Raw genomic sequence first — 20986 nt, forward strand, 5'->3', positions numbered from 1 at the left:
TCCCTGCTGCTTCCCTGAGCCAGGCCTGGCGCGTACAAGCACCGGGCCCACAAGACTTCACTTCTGACGTCAATTCTAACGTCAGGGAGGAAGTTCCAGGCCAGTCAGGCAGCAATTGGCTGGCCCAGAACTTCCTCTCCAATGACGTCGGAGATGATGTTTTGTACATCCAGTGCTTGTATGCGCCAGGCCTGGCTTGGGGAAGCAACAGGGAGAAAAAGATCGCGAAGGCAACATGATCGACTCGCGTTGCCTTTGCGATCGACCATTTGGGCACCCCTGTTCTAGAGGGATTCTGTCTGTTTGTAAAATGCTTAATAAATTAGCTCCAAAATGGGAGATAGTGTAATCAGAAAAATTAATCTGTCTGCATTCATTGGAACAAAAACAACAGAGGAAAGTCCACTCTGCACAAAACCCAAACAGTCCACAGGAAACAGCAGAGAAGGCCAGGTCTTCAAACGAACCACACTTTAATGGCAACCAATACAGTCTATGCAGGATAGAATCAAAACAAATGTAGGACTCGACACAGGCCGTGTTTTGGTGAGTGAACCTGCATCAGGAGACCAGGATGTTAGCATGAAGTTAGTCAATGCGCACAAAACAATGCCAAATCACAAAATATACCAAAGAATGCTATATTTGTTTAGATGATATCCAGTATAGAAACATGACAGCAGATAAAAGCCAAATGGCCCATCTAGTCTGCCCATCCGCAGTAGCCATTATCTCTTTCTCTCTCTGAGAGATCCCAGGTGCCTATCCCAGGCCCTCTTGAATCCAGACACAGTCTCTGTCTCCACCACCTCTTCTAGGAGACTGTTCCATGCATCTACCACCCTTTATGTAAAAAAGTATTTCCTTAGATTACTCCGGAGCCTGTCACCTCTTAACTTCATCCTATGCCCTCTCATTGCAGAGTTTCCTTTCAAATGAAAGAGACTTGACTCATGTACATTTATATTCTCGCTTCTACACGAAACTCAATCTGGTTTTAGGCCTCTGTTTAGCACTGAGACAGTAATTGCGGCCATTCAGGACAATTTGCGTTACCTGTTCAGCAAGGGCCTTAACGCCCTAATCATGTAATTTGACATGAGTTCTGCCTTCGACTTGGTGGACCATGGAAAACTGTTACAATGCCTAGATGCAATCGGAATCAGAGGAGAGGTACTGAACTGGTTTTGAGGTTTCCTTACATCACGCACCTACCAAGTCCGTTTTAATCACGATCTCTCTGACACATGGAGCAATCCATCTGGCGTGCCACAAGGATCACCACTATCCCCTTTGCTCTTCAATGTTTACATGTCCTCATTGGATACACAACTGTCCCAGCTGGGGATAAAACTATTTAGCTACGCTGACGACTTCACGATAATTATCCCATTCACCAACTCTGTCTCAGAAGTCACCACCAAAGCAACAGAAGTACTAAATCGGATGGAGCAATGGATGACTGAATTCAGACTAAAACTAAACTCAGAGAAAACAAAATTCTTCATAACATCGCCATACCCACTTGACACTAAAGCACCAATGTGCATCAATAACCTTAGTTATCCCATTCAACCCACTATGAAGATATTAGGAGTAACACTGGACCAGAACTTGACCATGAAAGACCAGGTAGACTCCTTGATCAGAAAAATCTTTCTCACCCTCTGGAAGCTTCAGTCCATCAGAGCTTACTTCGATGTCTCATCATTTCGAATTCTGGTACAATCCCTTATACTGAATCAACTCGATTATTGTAACATTGCCTACTTGGCACTCCCCCAGAAGTATATGCGGCGATTGCAACTAGTTCAAAATGCAGCGGTTAGACTACTTTGTGGACTGAAGAAGTTTGATCACGTGACACCTTCCTATCGACTTTTACACTGGCTGCCGATGGAGGCACGTGTGAAATTCAAGTTTGGTTGTTTTTGCTTCAAGGTACTTTATGGCTTAGCCCCTAAATACATAACAGACCTTTTCTCTTTCACAACCAACTGACACAAGCGAAGCTCACACCCGAACTTTGTTTCTCCACCGGTTAGAGGTTGTAAATTTAAAAGTCATCACCAACATCTTTTCGCACATCAAGCAGCATCATGGGGTAAAGACCTTGAACAATTGCTCGTGCTTACTACCTATGGGGAATTCAGGAAACGCTTAAAAACATATCTGTTCCTGAAATACTTAGGAAACCAACCTGTACAATCTTAGCCCTCAACAAACAATCGTTAGAATTGTCAATCACTAAGTCTGTACTTTGTCTATTCCATTCAATCTGTAACATTTCCAATCATTGTAAACCGCATAGAACTTCACGGTCCTGCGGTATATAAATTGTTATTATTATTATTATATTACGTAGGTATTTAAATGTCTGTATCATATCTCCCGCCTTTCCTCCAAAGTATACAGATTGAGATTTTAAGTCTGTCCCTATATGCCTCATGACGAAGACCATGCACCATTTTAGTAGCTTTCCTCTGGACCGACTCCATCCTTTTTATATCTTTTTGAAGGTGCAGCCTCCAGAATTGTACACAATATTCTAAATGAGGTCTCACTAGTTTTATATCGAGGCATCAATATCTCCTGGCCATACCTCTCCCTATGCAACCTAGCATCCTTCTAGCTTTCACCATCTGTATTGGTTGCCATTAAAGTGTGGTTCATTTGAAGACCTGGCTCTCTCTGCTGTTTCATTTGAATTTAGCAGAATAACAATTGGAGAAGAGTAGGAAGTTTTAGGTGTTGCCTGAACTGTATCACTTGCTTAGATAACAATTGTCTTTTTCAGGGAGAGGAGAGCTCTAGAGCAGGAGATTATGCAGTATGGACTGGGGGAGGGGAGTGGATTTATGGATGTTATTGATGCATAGTTATTTGCCCAGGCTGGCCCAGTCAGCCAAAGCACATTCTGGTCATGACTTTAGGGATTTACTCTAAACAACAGTACTCATACTGATTCTGGAGGTACACACATTCTCTGATATATCCAGACAGTTTAAATCCTACGCATCAATATCCACAACAGCCTTTGAACCATCACTGTTGCTGAGAAACGAAAGTGAAGTTCTGAAGAAGTGGTTTATTGCAAAGACAGAGATATTCAGTAGAAGAACTGAAGAGGCTGAAAAGTAGGATGCTGAGTTTGTGCACAAGGATGAAACGAAAATTCACCTTCAGGAGGAGAGGGAGAGAGAAAGCACCCTACTCTTCTTGAGACTCTCCATCTGCCTTGCAAAGTGTGGGAGGAGCCAGAAGAAGCAACCACAGAGGTAGAGGGCAAGGAAAGGGGACCAATAGGGTCAGCGCCTGAGACAATAAAGGACACTGAAGGAAGCCCTTGGTTGGAGGGAGAAGATCGCAAGCATCTGTCAGGGGCTGACCTAGATTGTAAAGACAATCAGGAAAAGCTAATGGGGAGATGAAACAGGTTTGGTTGAGAGGAAGAGATCACATGCAAAAAAATGACCACTTAAAGTAAAGATTACACACTAAGCAGGAGTAGCTGCAGTAACATTCTAGATTACAATGTACTTCTCACATACTACAGTAGAAAGCAGCACTGAAAATCACTTTAGAACTATAATGTAAAGAGAAAATACGAGTGCAAAGCATGTGCACAGTACTGTAGGGGCGGAATACATACTACACTTTAGAAAATCCCATGACATACGGTATATTCATTGAAACAGCGTGTTAATGAGCGTTTTAATGCAGTCTATTAGATAGGCCCCATGAGGTAGAGCCACTTGGGATTTCCATGGCGGATGAACATCATGTCTAGATCTCTAATGTAGCTCAGTTTATTTATTTTAACATTTCTATTCCGCTTATCACCTAAGCGGCTTACAATTACGTAAATTACATTGTCATAAGGCAATTTGGAAAACTTCCCTCTCTGTCCCAAACGGGCTCACATTCTACGCTAAAGTGCCTAGGAAAATAGAGAAAATGAAAAAAAAATAAGTGTTATGCATATTATGTAGGGTTACCATATGGCTCCAGAAAAAGGACGGATTGAGACATTCGGCTTTTACTTCCATTTGTTTCAATAGAAGTAAAGCCCAGAGGTCTCAATCTGTCCTCCTTTTTCTAGAGCCATAAAGTAACCCTATGTGTATGTACATATGCAGTATAAAATTAAATAGAACTTAACAAAAAAAAAAAAAAAAAAAAAAGTAAAACTATTAGAATAAAGTCTGGTCAATAAAAGGTCCAAGCTTCACTCTAGACAACTCCCCAAATGCCCCGAAAGCATGAGGGGCTGGCTGGAGGCAGATTTCCATGTACACTCTCTGGAGAATATGGAAACAATGGCCGTGTCCCAAAGCGGCTGAAGACAGGCCCCTCCCCCCCAGCGGCAGCTTCCTTTTTGTACTGAAAACTAGCCTTACCTGTATTTCTGACCTTTATTTATCCAGAATGTACAGTCTGTCCCAAACTGTAGAATAAGAAATTCTAAGATGGTAAGAGAAATACATTGATCTATGATAAATGCTTTTGAATCTCTGACGACTCTCTCTTTATATACTATAGGTGGAATTAGAGTTACTGGAGCATTTCAGCCGTGTGTGTGATGCAGTTCAGAAGGGCACGCATCTTTGCCAGCAAGACATATGTTTTCCTGAAGTTGTCAGGAATGTGAAGCAAGTCTAGACTGATCTTAAAGAAAATGCAAATAGCCTTGTTGGAAATGACCCAACTGTGGTGTTTATGTCAGTGTTTCTCAGTAACAGTGATCGGAGTGCTAAGAGATCTCATGTGTCCAAAAATGCCACGAAAAGAGGCAGTAGAAAGCAATGTCCTAACAGAGAAACACATAAACGATTGCAGGTAATATCCAATCTGGCCATTCACACTAAATACCATGCTCTGTATCACTTCCTCTCGCTTAGAGATTGATAAAAAAGGGGATCACAAACAGATCGGAGAAGGTTATCATGCCGCTGTACCAGGCCGTGGTGCGCCCTCACCCGGAGTACTGCGTCCAGCACTGGTCGCTGTACATGAAGAAGGACACGTTACTACTCGAAAGGGTCCAGAGAAGAGCAACTAAAATGGTTAAGGGGCTGCAGTTGCCGTACAGTGAGAGATTGGAGAAGCTGGGCCTTTTCTCCCTCGAACAGAGGAGATTGAGAGGGGACATAATTGAAACATTCAAGGTACTGAAGGGAATAGACTTGGTAGATAAAGACAGGTTGTTCACCCTCTCCAAGGTAGGGAGAACGAGAGGGCACCCTCTAAAATTGAAAGGGGATAGATTCCGTACGAACGTAAGGAAATTCTTCTTCACCCAGAGAGTGGTGGAAAACTGGAACGCTCTTCCGGAGTCTGTCATAGGGGAAAACACCCTCCAGGGATTCAAGATAAAGTTAGACAAGTTCATAATGAATAAGGACGGACGCTGGTAGGACTAGTCTCAGTTAGGGTGCTGTTCTTTGACCAGAGGGCCGCCGCGTGAGTGGACTGCTGGGCACGATGGACCACTGGTCTAATCCAGTAGCGGCAATTCTTATGTTCTTATCCTTTCTATTGGTCCTATTCTTTTTGAATTTGGATTCCAACCTCATCTCCACCATCTCCACTGGGAGGCAAATACCACCCTTTCCATTAACAGAATATACAAACAAGAGCTATACCTCACACGACCTATTATGCTTATAAATAGTTAACCATTTATTGTAATTATTTAGCACCATCAAAACCTTTAAAACAGACCATTATTTCATACAATACATACAAACAATCATACTCCCACAAAGTGAAGCCCTCCCAATCTACCCTACACATTCAATAAGTTAAAATTCATGAAAAGTTCATCCCTTCCAATAAAACACTGTGTTCAGTGCGCAATCTTCTTATCTGTATCAGTTCTCATTTGTTTATCCTCTGCCTGCTGTTGTTCACTGGGTTTGCCTCCACACATCATTGGAAACATTTTAGCTGGACACAAACAGAATTTCTATGAGCTTCGGAGCTGTTATTGCTGCGGCCGGTGCAAAAAAAACGCACTATGGTTTTGTAAAAGGGGGAGGGGAATGTTTGTTCACCTATATTTATGTGTGGTTTTATTTTTTGTAACCCACTTACCCCCTCTTTTACTAAGGCGTGCTAGCCGACTTAGGGCGTGCTAAATATTTGCATGCGCTAAACGCTAATGCGTCCATAGAATATAATGGACGTGTAAGCATTTAGCATGCACTAATATATAGCGCGGGCTAAAATGGCTAGTGCGCCTTAGTAAAAGGACCCCTTAGATTTTTGGATAGGCGGGATATAAATGTTTTAAATAAATAAATATTACAGCACAGCTCACTGACCGTCAAGCTGCCCTACATCTATCAGATCATTCAGCATTTTATTTAACTCTATAACCTGGTTTCATAGCCTCACAATCCTGGAACTTCAACTCTGCCTTAACAAAACCACAATATCCGTCTCACTGAAGTGCTTGGTTCAATAGAGAATGTGGAAAGGCGAATGGCCTAAGAAAACATATTGTATATCATTCAGCTTGAAAAGAGAGAACAAACAAACCTAGTTTCAGTTAATTTGTTCATCTGATTTAGATTTGTCCTCCTCCCAATGACTTTTAAATGCATCCAGCTCCAGGAACTCTGGAAGTGGCATGGAAGGAAGAAGGGAAAAGAAAAAGAAAACAGTATCATATTTTCAGAGCACCAGGTGATTTCCTGAACATCTGTGGCAGAGACATTTCTAACAATATGATTTCCCTTCTTGCAACAGGCAGCTCCGAAGACGCCCCAAAAATGGAATATTCAGGAAACGGAAAAGCCCCAGTCCATGAAGCAATAACTGGGAACCTAGAACGCTCACAAGGTTCGCCCAATTGGCCGCTGCTGCTACACACAAGAGATATTGAGAATAAAACCCAGTGTACACAGACCTATTTTTATGAGTAGCAAAATAATATGTTAAGCCAGGGTGAGGCTAGTTAGACTGAGCAAACTGAAAATTCCACTTATGCCCATTGTCTATATTTAAATATAATTCACTACTGCAGCTTTCTTTTGGAGGCTGATAAGGAATACAGTACCACTGGAATTTTCAGGGGAACATGACATTTCTTTGTTTTAGTTAGGATCTGTACAGTACATCGTTTTTTTTTTTAAAAACCTGCTGTCTCTAGTATCTACCAATTGCTTTCTTACGCATCCAAAACATCTTGATCTGATCAAACTGAACCTACTTTTTTCTTAAATCGTACCCTACATTCAGAACAGCAGAACAGTCAATATAATGTCAAATGACCTGGATTAGCACATACAGAGAAATAACATTCTGAAATTGTTCTGGTGTAAAAGCTAAGAGGTGGAATCTAAGGGCCAGTCCAGTACCTTAGCAGCGCTACCTTGAGAAAGACCCAGGTTTACCTCCCGGGCTGGCTTTTGCTCTCTCAAATGTCTGGAAGTGCTGTGGAGGCACAATTCAAAGCCCCTGCTGGAGTGGTGGCAAGTGGGGAGGAAATCTGGTATTGCTCAATAGTGACACCTACTGCCTAGAACAGCGGTGGGCAACTCCGGTCCTCGAGGGCTGGAATCCAGTTGGGTTTTCAGGATTTCCCCCATTGAAAGCAATGCATACAAATAGATCTCATGCATATTCATTGTGGAAATCCTGAAAACCCGACTGGATTCCGGCCCTCAAGGAGAGACTTTGAGATCCCTGTTATAAATTAAGGTTTATGGCACTATTGCCAATAGACGCTACTTCTATGAGGGGCGTCCAATAATTTATCTAACTGAATATGAAAGAAAGTAGCATGTTGAAACAAGTCTCTGCATGTTATGACATGTTGTGGCTCAGTGTGAGTCTAACATTCTAAGAGACAGGATATCAGGAGAGTCCTCATGCAAATCAAGTAAGAAACTGCTAGATTTGGAGCACCGTTCAGTGATCAAATTTCTCACAAAAGAAGGGAAAAGCCAAAGGAGATCCGTGAACGCATGACTGCAGTTTATGGTAAGTCTGCCCCATCATCCTACAGAGTAAAATTTTGGAGCAAGCTATTTATGTGGGGGTAGAGAGTCCATTGAACATGACCCTCATGCTGGACGGTCTGTGGAAGCAACTGCCACAGAATTGGGCAAGAAAGTCGAGGATTTAATTTTGTCAGACAAATTAAGGGTTTCCCGAATAGCTGAAGAAATGGGCATCTTGATAGGTACAGTTTGGAAAATAATTAATGAAAAGTTGGGCATGTCCAAGGTTAGTACAAGATGTGTTCCATGAATGCTGATGCCCTGTCAGAAGGCCATGAGGCTCTCGTGCTGTCAGGAGAACTTAGAGATGCTTCGTGAAGACCAAGTGAATTTATTTTATTGATTGGTGACTGGAGATGGGTCTATCACAGAGATCCTGAATCCAAAATGGAATCGGTGCAGTGGCGGCACAAGTCGTCCTCCATCCCAAAAAAGTTCAAGACAGAAAAATCTGCAGGCAAAGTCATGCAACTGTCTTCTTGGATGATGAAGGACTTTTGTTTCTGGAGTTCATGCCACACAAGACAACCATAACTGGGGAGAGTTACCCCCGACACAATGATTGCTTTGCGGAAATCAATCAAGAAGAAAAGATGAGGAAAACTCACAGCAGGCGTTCTGCTTCTTCATGGCAATGCGCTGGTGCACATGTCACAAGAATCACAGGCTTCCATCTGAGATATGGGTTTCAGCAGCTGAACCATCCACACTACAGTCCTGACCTGGCTCCCTCGCATTATTTCCTGTTCCGAGTTTTGAAGAAATCTCTCCGTGGACAGCAGTTTTCAAAAGATGAAGATGTCAATGAAGCTGTGACATGCTGGTTTGAAGGTCAAACAGAATCCATTTCAAAGGGGTTAAAGTCATTGCAGGAAAAGTGGATGAATTACAATTAAAAAATATATTACATCCAGTCTACACCAACTGGTTTGTTCCATATGTTCTGGTCCTGTGACCGAGTGCAACCTTTTGGTCTTTTGTCTGTCTCTATCTGCAGATGATATTACAACTGAAATAGGAGAGGGGAAGGGGATAGGAGAGTGAGGAGGCTGCAGGAATTAGGATCTCCTCTCTTTCCTCTCTAACTCATCCCTGTTATAACTGCTGTTATAATAACCTCCACTTAGGAAAGGAGTGTAGAAGTAATCTATCCCTTTAAAGATGGATCTCTGAGAGGGTAAAACTATGTTGTGAATATTCTAATCCATCGTTAGGAATTTTAGAAGGATACTCAATAATAATAATAGAAACTGCACTCTTCTGGATCCCTAACATGAGTTGTTATATACCTGACATTAAATCCCTTTTGGGAGCTAGGGATTCCCACTTAAATCAGAAGTCAGAAACCGTGGGGTACTGGATTCAACACCTAGGCTGATCCCTCAAATCCAAGCAACTTTCTGGAGCTGTTTCTATCATCTGCAACTTTTCTGTCTTTCTTCATACATCAAGAAGGCAAGTCTTGTTACTGGGGTTTATGCCATGATGACATCAAGACTAGATTACTGCAATGAACTCTACACACTGACTGGTCTGACCACAAAGGGTTTGCACCAGCTCCTTTTGATTCAAAATACTGCAACACAACTGGTAGAGGTTTGTAAGTGATGTGAAAAATCTTCACTGGCTACCAGTGCAATACAGGGCTAAATTTAAAACTCTGATCTTCAAAGTCCTTTAAGGAAACAGGCCAGGGTACTTGAAGAACAAGATCTTCCTCTACACACCTCAAATGTAACTAAGGTCTTTCCAAGGAACATCCCTAACCACACCTTCCCCAAAGGAAATCATGTGGTGTGACACTCAGCAATGAGTCTTCTCCAGAATAGCCCCCATATTTTGGAATTCACTCCCAGAAAGTCTTGCATTAAGAACAACCTATCTCTATTTCAGGAAGCAGGTGAAAGCTTGGATGTTATCCAAAGTCTTTAATGGCAGAAGTACTAACTAGCTAGTCTCTCACTCACACACAAAGTCTAGCACTTGCTGTGAATACTGTAGCAAAGTGTCTCTCAAACTTTTGTAGCTCCGGCACACTAAACAGAGCAAATGTTTTTCACGGCACATTATAATTGAAATTATAAAATTGCAAAACCAACAAAAAAATCAATGCGATGGATGTGCTTGGCTCGATAGTTGACAAGCAAACACGCATTTCATCATCTGCCATCTGCAGTTCTTTTTTTTTTTTTCGATTTAATTTCTGACAGAGCTGCAAATCCAAGTTCGCAAAGATAAGAAGATCCAAATAGTAACAAAGCCTTACTTGAATTAGGATAACTAATGCATATAAAAAATAAAACTAAAATGATTTGCCGTTAGTTTTCAAGGACCAGTCACGTCAAAGAATGATGCTTGTATCCTTAGCAACACAGACGCTCATAACATTGACAGACCATTGCGTACACGATGTACATGCCATCTATTCTAGTGTATACTCATGAAGGGATTTTTTAAAAATAAAGTAAAATTCTGGAATCTCTCATGGCACCTCTGGAACCTCTTTGGGGCACACCAATGTACCGGGGCACACAGTTTGAAAGACACTGCTGTAGCAGAACATCTTTATTTATTTAGATTTTTATCCCACCTCCCAAAAGCTCAGAATGGGTCACAATAAGAGATTCACAAAATCATTTTCCTGCACTCTTCTTGACGGTGTCAGGTCAAAAGCACGCCGCGACAAAGGCGCGCCCAGACAATTGAGCGCAGTGCGGAGGCGCACGCTGCTCTAAATTACTGTTTTTAGGGCTCCGATGGGGGGGGGGGGGCGTGGGGGAGAACCCCCCCACACTTTACTTAATAGACATCGCGCCGCGTTGTGGGGGCGTTGGGGGGGTTGTAACCCCCCACATTTTACTGAAAACTTAACTTTTTCCCTGTTTTTAGGGAAAAAGTTCAGTTTACAGTAAAATGTGAAGGGTTACAACCCCCCAAACCCCCCATAACGCCGGCGCGATGTCTATTAAGTAAACTGGGGGGGGGGGTTCCCCAACAAAACCCCCCGTCGGAGCCCCTAAAAACTGTAATTTTGTGCGGTGCACGCCTCCACGCTGCACTCAATTGTCGGCGCATGCTTTTGTCTTTCGCGCCATTGTCTATGAACCCTTCTTGACTTCATGTGTTAACAGCGTAAGTAGCATGTACAATTTTTCCTTAAGTTAGCCACCCATCTAATTCCTTCTTTTGTGTTTTTTCAGCCAGTATTTTCTCTTACACCTTTTGTTGTCTATTAACATATAGACACATAGGTGCGGCGGGAGGGGGAGCGGGCATCAGTGCACCGGGGGCATCGATGTGGGGGATCAGTTCGGGGGGCCTCGGCGCAGGGGGGGTGGGGGCGGGTTAAAACTATGGGCTGGCAATTTTTATAGAATATATAAAAAAGGAAGAATTCCTTTTTTATGTATTTTATAAAAATTGCCAGCCCGTGGTTTTAAAAGGCAGGAGAGCCTATAAGAAGTGAAGCGACTGGTCCTTCAGCAGTCGCTTCACTTCTGATCGGCAAGGCCCAATCGGTCTTCCTTTTTCTGTTTAGTGAATCGCGACCCTGCCTACTTTGCATGCCGTTTCCCCTAATTTGCATGCACGGATTGGAAGCGGGTCGCAGGAGAGGTTAGTGAATCAGGCCGGAGGGAAATATGGTCGTACAGGGGTCGCAAACCGATCGCTACACGATCGTTTGCTTTGTGAATCTGTCTCCACCACCTCTTCTGGGATACTGTTCCATGCATTTACCACTGTTTCTATAAAAAAGTATTTCCTTAGATTTCTCCTGAGCCTATCACCTCTTAACTTCACCCTATGCCCTCTCATGCACTTTGTTGGGTCTAAATGTTTCCAGTGGTTCAGGCCTGTTTCTTTCTCCTTCTCTCATGCATTTACATCACGTAGGTGTTTTAATGTCTCTATCATATCTCCCCTCTCCTGCCTTTCCTCCAAAGTATACATATTAAGATCTTTAAGTCTGTCCCCATATGCCTTATGATGAAGACCACACACCATTTTAGTAGCTTTCTTCTGAACCAACTCCATCTTTTTTATATCTTTTTGAAGGTGCGGTCTTCTGAATTGTATACAGTTCTCCCCCGGTCATTCGTGGCATTTTCCGACCGCGAATGATCGGGCAGGAGAGGGCAGCCAGAGAGGCAGAAGAGAGCAGCTGGAGCGCTGGCGAGTGAAGGAAACCACTCGCGATATGCTCCGACATGCAGCTCCTGATTGGTGAGGCCCGACTTTAGTGCAGGAAGAGGCGGTCGGAGCATACCGCAAGTGATTTTCTTCACTTGCTGGCACTTCGGCTGTTCTCTCCTGCTGCCCTCTCCTGTCTCCCCCTGGTAAAAAACGTATTTGCGGTTTTTCAAGATTCGCGGGGGTTCCTGGAATGGAACCCCCGCGAATCTCGGGAGAGTACTGTACAATATTCAAAATGAGGCCTCACCAGTCTTATACGGGGGCATCAATACCTCCCTTTTCATACTTGCCATACCTCTTCTAATGACCCTTGCATTCCTCTAGCATTCGCCGTCACTGTAAATAGCATACAGTGTATTGTATTGTGTATTGTTATTTAAATATGTTTACTGCTGTAATTGTTTATTCTTAAGTGCAGATTATTCTTGCAATTCAGCACCTTGGCTAAGTTTCTTCAGCAACAGGCAAATACATCCTAATCGATCAAAGCAATTTTGGCCCATCCAAACATTACATCTGGGCTAATAGATCATACATACAAATATAGAGTACTATGCCATGTGTTGCTGCAGACTTAAAAAAAGAAAAGAGAAAACCTGCAGATTTTGAATCATTTGGTAATGGTATTACAGGGGGAGAAGGAAGTTGCTGGCCATTCTATAATCAAGAACTGAGAAGGTCAGATTTGGAGATAGTCAAACATTTGGCATTTTGCAATTCTAATTTTATTTACTTTGCATTATTCATGGGGGGGGGAAAAAATTCCCTAGGAAAGCCCAATGGAGGAATCTGAATACTATGGCATGCCACAGACTGTTTAGTGAGAAAGAGGAGTTAGAATTCAGAAACTTTTATCTGGAAAATTTGTCTTGAGCAGATCAAACCGCTGGAAATCCAACTGTAGACTAGAACAGTGGTTTCCAACCCTGTTCTGGAGGACCACCAGCCAGTCAGGTTTTCAAGATAGCCCTAATGAATATGCATGAAAGAGATTTGCATGCAATGAAGACCATAGGCATGCAGATCTGCTTCATGCATATTCATTAGGGCTATCCCGAAAACCTGACTGGCTAGTGGTCCCCCAGGACGGGGTTGGGGACCACTGGACTAGAAGCTGTAAACTTGAAGAATAGACGTATTCTTTTGGATTTCAAACCAGGGCTGTGGAGTCTGTAGATAAATGTTCCGACTCTGACTCCTCAGTTTTTTGTACTTCAGACTCTGACTCCGACTCCAGGTACCCGAAATTTCCTCCGACTCTGACTTCTCGACTCCGACTCCACAGCACTGGTTAATTTTCAGATCATTAAAATGGAATGTCAAGTTGAGAGAAATGAGCATTTTCGACACCACCTTCTTTTTGCTTTTAATCAAGGTTCTAAGGCTGCAGAAGCTGCTCGCAACATTTGTGCTGTGTATATAGTGGGTGCTATAACTGAAAGAATCGCTTGTGATTGGCATGCCAAGTTCAAAAATGGAGTCGGTAGATAAATGTTCCGACTCCAACTCCTCAGTTTTTTGTACTTCAGACTCCGACTCCAGGTACCCAAAATTTCCTCCGACTCCGACTCCACAGCACTGGTTAATTTTCAGATCGTTAAAATGGAATGTCAAGTTGAGAGAAATGAGCATTTTCGACACCACCTTCTTTTTGCTTTTAATCAAGGTTCTAAGGCCGCAGAAGCTGCTCGCAACATTTGTGCTGTGTATATAGTGGGTGCTATAGCTGAAAGAATCGCTCGTGATTGGTATGCCAAGTTCAAAAATGGAGTCGGTAGATAAATGTTCCGACTCTGACTCCTCAGTTTTTTTGTACTTCTGACTCCGACTCCAGGTACCCGAAATTTCCTCCGACTCCAACTCCTCGACTCCGACTCCACAGCCCTGTTTCAAACTCCAGGTGGCTCAGAATATGTCTCTAATTCATGCCACTGAGTCTATAAGGAAGAAAACAGACAGACAAAAATTCCATCCTTAAGAAGGATCTTTTGCGGTTTGGTGTGTTGCCTTGTTTTGGTAGTGGAAGACTCCCTGTTTGCATGTGATATGTTTGTGATCGGTGTGTGACTTGTCACTTCTCCTATGAAAGAAGGCTGAGTTGAACATTTCTTCAACTGCTGATTTGGAACGAATTTTTTTTTATTTTTTTTTCAAATGCTGGCTGGTGTTTTTATTTCCAAACACTCTTCACAGTTTTAGTGCACTTTTTTTTGTAACCAGGGCCGACGATCACCTTTCAGTGGGGGGGGGGGGGGGGGGGGGGTGATAATAAAAGCGCAAAAACCCAGTGGTAGAAGACTGCAAATATCCTTAGAGAGGTGGAGCTTAAGATCCTATAAACTCCCAAAGTGCTGAAGCTCGATCTTATAGGTTCAGCTTGTCCCAGAAAGGTGCATTTTTTAAAAATTCAAATCAATCCAATCCTATAGGGTTTTACACCGGGTCTTCCTTCTTCAAAAGAAGCTCGACTCGGTTCACAGACAAAGTAGGAAAAGACCTAAATCTTCCAGGGGAGGTGATGGAGGATGGCTTTGCGGGAAGGGATAAAACGCGGATCTGCAGCTTTTAGTCTCGGGCTTTGCGCTGAGCGCGGAGAGATCCGATTTTAGGCTCGCTCCCCACACCCAGCCTGTGACCTCGCCCTCCGAGAGAGGAGGGCGGGACCCGGAGCGGCGAGAGGGAGCTCAGCTTCAAAACAACAGCCCAGCGAGGCGAACGGGACAGGGGCCGTCTGCGGGACCAGCTGTCTGACCTCCCTCCCGACCCACATCTGCGCGCGTCCCCCGTCCCCGCCCCTCCCCCTCCAAGGCGCAGGTGAGTACCGCAAAGTTTGGAGATCGGCTCTCTGGGAGGGGGGGGGGGTTGTGTTTGGTGCTGAGCTGATGTCTGGATTCAGGGAATTGGGGGAAAAAAGAAGAAAGGAGAGTAAATTTAGGTCGGGATCTGGGAAGAACGATCTCCAGGATTTCTTCCGTCTTTCTTGAGAGAATGAAAAACGCGTAGAAAAGAAATTTAAACCCGATCAAAATACCATATTTTTTTTTCCCCTGTTCGTCAAATGTTCGAAGCCTTTGGATTATTTATTGTGAGTTTAACCGTGTTCTCATTGACAAACTGATTTAGGGCCATAAGGGGAGTAGTTGCCCACCTGTGAGATGTCTCAGAATTGCAAGGGAGAGATCGGGCTCATTGGTTTTGCTTTTTTTTTTTTTTTAAACTCCGCAACGCTGACGGTGAAAAAAAATGTTTATGCATTTATTTTGTTTAAAAACTCATGGCTGATTTCAAAGTAGATGGTTTCCCGTTTCCCGCTGTAAAAAGCATGTTTTGTGCCTCGGTAGTCCCAAAATATTCCATTTGTGAGTGTGTGTGTGGGGGGGGGGGGGGAGGTGGGGGATAAGGCAGTATTCGTTGAACAGTTGGAAACGATTTTCAAAATGACTCAAACAATTCCTTCACGTATTTCATATTTGGGGAAAGTGGGTCTGTGTGTGTTAGATTTGTCCCGAACCAAAAGGAGCTCTGCAGTAGCATTTCTGGGTAATGTACCACCTAGTGGAATGAAATATGTTCCGGAGTAATTCAGCACAGATTTTTGGCACAAACCCCACTATAAATGCAGACACTTTAAAATGTGCCCTCTGCCTTTCTTTCTTTTAATAGTATTATCGCCTTGCGCAAAAATATTGGGTTCCAGCCTTGTTTTTTGATTTGTGACTTAGTGATGGCAAATACACTTCTCCCTCCGTATTCGCTGTGATAGGGGATTAACGGAACCGCAAATACAGAAAAACCACAAATAACTTTTTCATATGTTGTTCGCTGTTTTCTGTCAAAAACCATCGTGAATATGGCGAAACCGCGAATAACATGGTGGGAGACCTGGCCTGTTCCTGAAGGAGAGGCAAAACACGGTGAAGAAAGTACCGGGAATTGGCGATTTTCTCTGTAAACGCTTGGAATCGGCGATGTCTCTATGCAAGCTGTCGTAATTTGAGGGGAGGAGCTAGCATGCTAGAAAACGTGAATAATCGAAACCGCAAATACAGAGGGAGACGTGTAAAGAGCAAAATGGTGCGTCCAGTTTGCCAAGTTCAGATTCCTCCTCTTTGGGTACCTATCGATTCTTATCTCATAGGCAATCTAACGCTAAGCCCCTCGTGCTCCCACATTATTACCCAGCTTCTCAACACTGCCTCACCTACTCCCCGCGCGCGTTGAAATTTCAGTTTCAACCATGATCTCTGCTTTCAAACTATAGACCAGTGTCATCTATACCATTTTAAATAAAAATTATGGAAGGACTTGTTAATAATCAATATCGGATTTAGATACATTTAGGGCTCCTTTTACTAAGGTGCGTTAGGGCCTTAACACGCGGAATAGCGCACGGTAAATTGCTGCGCACTAGACCTTAACGCCAGCATTATTCTAGAAGCGTACCGCACAGTGTAGCGTGCGGTAATTTCGTGCGTGCGCTAAAAACGCTAGCGCAACTTTAGTAAAAGGAGCCCTAAATATTTTGCATTCTTCACAATCTGGGCTTTCAGCGAGTTATAGTACAGAGACGGTCTTAGGAACGATGATGGATAATATAAGATCTCAAGTACAGTGGCGTAGTGAGGGAGGCAGTCCACCCCGGGCGCCATCTTCCTCAGGGCACCGGCACCCTTTCTTCTCTCTGACCTCCCCTTCCCACTCCACCGCCTGCCACATGCGTGCCCCTACCTTTCCCCACACCTTTATACCCTCGGTGCGATCAGCCACCAACTTGTTGCTCATGTTGGCGTTGGCGTTCTCTCTGACGTTGCTTCCGGGACCCGTGCCCAGGAAGTGACGGAGAGAGCACCAAAGCCGACGCGGGCAGTAAGTTGGTGGCTGCTCGCACTAGTGTTAAAATGGTATGGGGTGTTTGTTACAAAGATATTGTAATGTTTGTTACAAAGATATTGTAATGAATAATCAAATAAATAAAGAATAAAAAAAAAAAAATGGTATGGGGTAGGGGTGCTCACATGGGGCATAGAAGAGGGTGGGGGAAGGTCACCATCGCCCCAGGCACTGCTCACAACTTGTTACACCGCTCAAGTATCGAGGGGGGAATAGAATTTTGATCTTACACTTTGATCTTTCCAGCACGCTTTATCTGGTCAATCATGTATTACTATTAAGATTGTTAGATTATATTGGAATGATGGCGGATGTTGTAACATGGTTTCAGGGTTTTTTTTGTCCAGATCATATAAAGTTAGGATGCGCTCAATGCCTTTGGGAAGTTGGCCGCCAGCATATGGGGTCCCTCAAGGAACCCCATTGTCACCTTCACTCTTTAATGTATTTTAGAATCTTTTAGGTTTTGAATTAGAGAAGTTCAATTATTCTTCATTCATATATGCTACAGATCAAGTAAGGAGAGATACAAGTCATTGCATTAATATATTAGATCAACGGATGGTTGACTTTCAATTGAAACTAAATAAAGAAAAACCTAAAGTGTTAATAGCTGATCTCCCATCAACATAATCTTTTGCCAGTTGATAATATGGATTAGCCAGTAAATGCAATATTTAAGATTTTGGGTGTATCTTTTGACAATAGTCTTATCATTGGAACCTCCTGTCAATTTACTGATTAAAAGATCTTTTGGGTTGTTCTGGAAGTTGAGAATTAGAAAGTACTTTGATCAACATCATTTTCGACTATTAGTCCGGTCTTTGTTTTTGTTAATGATTGATTATTGTGACATCATTTATTTGGATTGCCCAAAACCTATTTTACGTAAATTACAAACTCTACAAAATACGGCAATTCGGCTGATTTTTTGTTTGAAAAAAGGAGATAGAATTACACCCTATTTGATGAAGCTCCATTGACTTCCTGTAGAAGCCAGAATACAGTTTAAAATTTTTTGTATGATGTTTAAAATATATCAAGGAGAAGTACAATCTTATGTCTCTTTCCATGCTATTCTGAAGTGGGATTGCATGGCTTAGGCCGCAATCAGTTGGGTTTTCAGGATTTCCCCAATGAATATGCATAAGATCTGTGTGCATGCACTGCTTTCAATGCATATTCACTGATTCACTGGATTGCGGCCCTCAAGGAGGGACTTTGAGATCCCTTAGAGGAATAAAGTACACCAGATTGTTCACGTCTACAGTTGCTTATGAAGCTGTAAAACTTTGGAAAAAATTTCAGACCATATGGCTTCAAAGAATAACAATAAAAGTTTGAAGAAGGCTTGGAAAACTTGTTTAATGAGCAGTAAATTCAATGTTGATTTTTAAAAGATTGCAATTCTGGACATTGTCTCCACTTCTTATTAATGTTAAAGCGCAATTAACTTTTTGTTGAAGTATTTGTGGTATGTAAATACGTGTATTGCATTGTGGTCATATCAATCTTCTGAAACGCCTGAAGCTGTGACACCGTTGGTGTTTAGGGTTGTGACTTCGGTTCCCTGCAAGCTGTACCTCGTGCTTTCCCTTATGACTGATGCAATATTTGCAGTGCTTTAAAAAAGTGGCAATCGAATTGTACAATCACAGGTGCCTGTAAAGGGATGGTGGTATTTTTCAGTTAGCTTACAGTGGTTCGGATTTTCTTCAAATTTCTTGTTGGGAATATGGGAGTAAAAAATAAATAAATTTAAAAGCAGCAGAGTAGATGCTGATAAATAAAAATCAGTTAGTTTGCCTAACTAATGATACCCTCTATATCTCTTAGATGTTGGCTCTTCAAGTTCGAGTACTTTGAGGATATATCACTCCTTATGATATCTAATCTGTTGTCTTCCTTCATTGAGCTAGTGCCACTTTGAATAGGTTAGCTCACACAGTGGCATAGTAAGGGGGGGGGGCAGTCTACCAGGCGCCATCTTGGTGGGGGACCAGCATCCGTCATCCTCTCTGCCCCCTTCCCTTTCCCCATTTCTCTGTAACATTTCTTGTGCGAGCAGCAACCCCTAACCTGCTGCTTGGGCCAGCGTTGGATCGTCCTCTGACATCACTTCCTGGACTCGTGCCTAGGAAGTGACGTTGGAGGAAGAGCCGATGCTTGCGCCGGGAACGTAAAAGAGGTATGGGGGTAGGGGCAATGTGTGCATGGCGGGAGGGAGTGGGGGAGGAGCAGATAAGGGTGGGGGGCGGAGAAGAGGACGAGGAGGGGCACCACTGCCCCAGGCACCTCTCACCCTCACTATGCCACTGAGCTCGCAAGCTTCTTTGTTTAAGAAAATATTCTGCTTGCTACGTCTTTATCAGCCAACCGGTGTCATCTATACCTGTCTCATTCTTACATTCTGTCATAGTATTGACTTTCAGCACATCTGCTTGTAGAAAAGGAGGGAAAAGCTCCCAACCGCTTGTTAGTTGCTGCAGTAGGAAAACACTTAGGCCTTGATTCTATAAAGGCCACCTAAAGTTAGGAATCTATATCGGCACCTACGCGCAACAGGCTTAATCAGTGTTGATATTGGCACTAGAGAATGACACGGTGACAAAATTCATCACCGTTCCTGTCCCCGTGGATAACCGCGGGAAATAATCCCATGTCATTTTCTAGTGTCTATTTCAACCTCGGTCCTTCTACACCAGCATTCTTCAGAGCAAAGCTTGCGGGTCAGTGGTTGTGCCCAATTATACTCTGATTCTTCCCTCTCTCCTTAAAGAATGACATGAAGATGGTTTCCCGCGGTTATCCGCGGGGACGGGAATGGTGGTGAATTTTGTCACCATGTCATTCTCTAATTGGCACTCAACACCTCACAATCGGCCTTAATCGGACCTAACTGAAAAGTTAGGCGCCTAACTTGAAAATCTTGATTCTGTGAAAAGTAGGAGTCTAGCCCAAAGTGCCTGCACTAAAAGTGGGTGTGGTCAGGGGGTGGAGCATGGGCGTGCCCTTGAGTTAGACACCTCTTTGTGAATCGGGTGCCATTAGGCTCTGATATCATCGCCTAACTTCGGGCATAGAAAACCCTGGCATAAATTGGGGACGCCTTAATGTTAAGACAGTGAGCACCGCCTAAGTGATTCTATAATGGGCGCCCAAGTTTTTTATAGAATCGGTGCTTAACGTTTGGCGGACTTTAAAGAATCAGGGCCTTAATGCCAGCCAGAAAATTTCCAAAGCAAAAATGTGCTTTGTTACGATAAGTTGTCGAATTGCATTGCCTGCTCCTTCCTGGTCTCTTTCTGTGGTATTTATTTGCTGCACACTGTCTTAAGATCTTGACGAACTTCACGGTATAGCGGTATATAAGAAATAAAATTATTATTATTATTATCCATGCTGGAAGTTGGAGAATTATCCCAGGTCTTTTCTAGTAGGTTATATGGTGATGCGATTATCCTCATTGCAATATGGAAGCATCAATGAAAACATTTTGATGCCAAGGAAAGGGGGACGCTTTCGATCTCCTTTGATTTTGAACAAAATTTGAATCATATAAACTTTACTTTTGGAATTTACATCGAGATTTTTCTGGACAAAGAATTTGGAGCTATCCAGATGTATCCAAGATAACACAAGATCGCAGGAAAGTTTCTTTCTATGCGTGATGAAACAAAAAGATTGGGGGCTTCTTATTTTTTAGCATACCCCTGTAAATGTTTGGTTCACTACCTGGGGATTAAGTACACTTTCTTTCTACCTTCACAATTAAGAGCCCTTCTAGACCTTAAAAAGATCTCTGAAGTAATGTAATTTAATTCAGATAATCAGCTGGATTTTAACTTTTTGGGGTTTCTCAAGCATAGTCAGCTTTCCTGTAATTAATTATT

At 42.9% G+C, this 20986-nt stretch overlaps 1 protein-coding gene across 1 annotated transcript in view; it reads left to right on the plus strand.

Annotated features, from left to right (window-relative positions):
* The first annotated feature begins 14623 nt into the window (after positions 1-14623).
* Positions 14624-20986, plus strand: part of EMP2 (epithelial membrane protein 2) — a 79699-nt gene continuing 73336 nt past the window's right edge. The window contains exon 1 of the mRNA XM_033915140.1: positions 14624-15017. The gene's annotated coding sequence lies outside the window, so the exon portion shown is untranslated. The remainder of the gene's footprint in view (positions 15018-20986) is intronic.

The sequence above is a fragment of the Geotrypetes seraphini genome, chromosome 11 (genome assembly GCF_902459505.1).
Source record: "Geotrypetes seraphini chromosome 11, aGeoSer1.1, whole genome shotgun sequence".
Lineage (NCBI taxonomy): Eukaryota > Metazoa > Chordata > Amphibia > Gymnophiona > Dermophiidae > Geotrypetes > Geotrypetes seraphini.